This window comes from Elgaria multicarinata, chromosome 1, assembly GCF_023053635.1.
Source record: "Elgaria multicarinata webbii isolate HBS135686 ecotype San Diego chromosome 1, rElgMul1.1.pri, whole genome shotgun sequence".
In the NCBI taxonomy this organism is placed as follows: domain Eukaryota; kingdom Metazoa; phylum Chordata; class Lepidosauria; order Squamata; family Anguidae; genus Elgaria; species Elgaria multicarinata.
The window spans coordinates 87,441,944-87,445,402 of record NC_086171.1 but is presented as its reverse complement, the minus strand read 5'-3'; the positions used below and the strand labels follow the sequence as shown (position 1 = coordinate 87,445,402).

The 3,459-nt window shown below is 36.1% G+C and overlaps 1 pseudogene; it reads right to left on the bottom strand.

Moving 5' to 3' along the window:
• Positions 1-272: 272 nt before the first annotated feature.
• Positions 273-1,657, bottom strand: LOC134392332 (transforming protein RhoA-like; annotated as a pseudogene).
• Between the last annotated feature and the right edge of the window lie 1,802 nt (positions 1,658-3,459).

Here is a 3,459-nt window from a genome sequence, read left to right as displayed (position 1 = left end):
AATGGCATTCATGGGAATAACCTCCATCCGACATGCATAAGTGGCACTAATTACACAGTAACTATAAGGTAACTAACATGAAACCACGGAACTGTCACTTTTCATTGCTACGTGAGACTCTGGTCAATTCAAGGTAATCACTATCAGTTTATATTTCAGAGCCTTCGAGTAGGTGATCAGAAAAAAACCTCTCCCATAACTTCCCTCAATGTGAAAACACTAAAATTACTCAGAAACTCATCCACAGCTATGTCTGTTGTACCCAAAGAGGCTAGAACATGTTAGTTATGGAGTAGTTACAGCCCAATTCTCAGTGTTACCAGCTTTTTCCCCATTTCTAAAAAAGCAAGAAGTTAGAGAATTGTCTTCAATTAGCGCCTGGCAAATCCTGCAAGTGCAGAGAAAGTTTTGTTAAAGGAATGTTGAAGTTAACCCTTGTGTGCACAGATGTAGTTGATGCAGACCATTATAAAAAAAAATCATGGTTGGCTTCTAAATACTGGTAGCAAGACTTGATTTTAAATCTCTTAAGTAAATTATAGATAAATGAAAAAGGCTGGTAATCATACACTAAGATTAATAAACAGCACTTCAAAAATTCATCGAGTGCAGGGCAGTGCTTCAGCCATCTTCCCCTGGCCGTGCTTTACAAGAGACGGCACCCAGATTTTTTCTTGCCACAGCGGGCTTGTAAAGCAGCTCTAGTGGCCATTTCAAACACTTCCCTCACACCGTCTTTGGTCTTTGCACTGCACTCCATGTATCCAAAAGCACCATTGCGGTTTACCATATCCCTGCCCTCTTCAGGTTTGACTGGTTCCTGCTTCATTTTAGCCAGCTCCTCAAATCCTTTTTATTTCCTACCAAGATGATGGGTACATTGGGTCAGAAGTGTTTCACATCTGGGGTCCACTTCTTTGGAATGTTTTCTAAACTATCAGGACTGTCAATTGAATGAATGAATTTTATTTACGGTCACAAGACCAGCAAAACAAAACAACAATATGAGCACATATAATATTCCCAAACCGATGGAATAAAATGGGACTATGAATAAAACAATATATGATAACAATTAATTAGTACATGTCCTGCATATTTTAAGAGATTAAAACATTATCACAATCAGATGATACCATCCCACGCCGACAAGCAGTTGCAGCAGCACAAAATTTAGCCACCTTGGACGTTATCTGAGAGTTCTGATCAGCCAAAAGATGGTCTGTATAGCATCAGATCTCCCAGGTATTCCTTGTAAAATAGGAGTGATGAAAGTATGCCGAAAATCACAATAAAAGGAGCAGTACAGCAATACATGATCCACAGTTTCTATCATGTCATCTTAAGGGGCATATCAATTGAAAAACACGTCAGTGTAACATCGGTGTCTGGGTATGAAAGAGGCCTAAGTTGGTCATAGTCTTCTTGTCCTGCTGTATCCCATAAGGCCAGCTCCACCTGCTTTCCATCAACTTCAATATCTGCTACATAGTTTTCAAATACCGTGGGAACATAAACTTCAGGGAATTTGTCTTTACTAAATGCAATGAGCAGACAGGTCTTGCCACAGGCACCATCACCCACTATAACCAGCTTTTTCCGAATGGCTGCCATAGCTGAGGGGCTGCCCTGCGTCTCCCCGGCGCTGCTTCCTTATGTTTCTTTTTTTTATTTATTAAATTTTTTAATTTATTTTTCAACAACAACAACAAAAAAGAACATAATACATAAACATAAAATTGCCTTAATATCAAATATTCAAATTTAACCTATTAAACATATTTGTACTAAACATAACAGTGCTCCCCCACCTCGGGATCTCATTCCTGTTTCCAAAAACTCATAGTTTCTTCTGCTGGTGGTTTCCCGCTTCCCTTAGAAAACACAAACTCTAGGAACTTTTTCCAGATTCCCTCAAAATCATTCGTTTTTACTATACCTCTTTTCATTTTAATATTGCATGTCAATTTATCATTTATAGCAATGTCCCACACTTCTTTATACCATTCTTCAATACAATAATCTCCTTGAATCTTCCAGTTCCTAGCTACGATTAACCTCACAGCTGTCAGCAGATTCGTTATCAGTTCCTTAGTTTCTTTACTGCATTTAAGATCTTCTTGCAGTGAGAGTAATGCAATCCTTGGTGTATTCTCTATTTTAATTCCCACAATCTGCTCAATCTCAAAGAACACCATCTTCCACAACTTTTGCACATATTTACAATCCCACCACATATGTAAATACGTTCCTTTTTCACCACAACCTCTCCAACAATCTGCTGAATGCTGATTATTAATCTTATTTAATCTAACCGGAGTTAAATACCACCTCCATACAAGTTTATAATAATTCTCCTTTATTCTTACTGACATATTTCTCAACACTCTCTGTCTCCATAATCCTTCCCAACTCTGCTGTCCTATCTGTATCTTCAAATCAGTCTCCCAAACCACTTTTCCTACACTATCCAACAATCCTTTCTCAACTAATATAATATATAATTGACTCATTAACCCTTTTGTCCTTATATTTTGTCCCTTATCAATTTCTTTTTTTTTCAATTAGTTTCTCAAATTTCGTCATCTCTCCACAGTCTCCATTTTCTCTTACCCAATTTTTAGTCCATTGTTCCAATTGCCCATAATTTAACCACGTTAATTTTATATCTTTTAAAACCTCCTCCAACCTCTCTCTTGTATTCATCCCTCTTAATTTCATTTTATTTTTCTCTATTAAAACTTTACTTAATCTATTCTTTAAATCTTCAGGAAAATTCTTTAACATTATCACTGGTGTTAAGGAGGAGCTGCTTGAAAGCAGTTCCTTTTTATATTTATTCCAAAGTTCCCAATGGAACTTCAAAAACTGATCATTAACCCATTTCCCTTTCCCTCTTTCCTTAAAGAATACATTCTGCAATTTTAATTCTATATTACTTGTTGTTTTTTCCTCCATCCAATCTAAATCACCTACCCCTAAAATTGCTTCAACAATATGACTTAACCTGTTTGCTACATAATAAGACTTAAGGTTTGGGAGTCCCAATCCTCCCTTTCTTTGGCTTAAATACCATTTACTTTTATTAATCCTTGATTTCTTCTCAGCATTACAATAATTATTTATAAAATTCTGCCAACTTTTTAACTCTAAATCTGAGATTCTTATTGGTAGCATCCTAAAGATAAAATTAATCTTAAGTAAAATTTTCATCTTTATTAAAGCTATTCTTCCAAACCATGAAAGGTTCTGTCTCTTGTATTTCTTTTACTTTTCTACTATCTCTTTTTTCAATCCATTTAAATTCTCACTTTCCAAATCTTCTAAATTTTTAGTAATCTTAATTCCCAAATATTTAATTTTTTTCTTTACTTTTCAAATCCTTATGTTTCTATGGGCCCAAACTCCGGCAGCAGCTGAAGAACAGAAACCGGTGGGGCGGGTTCGACATGCATAAGG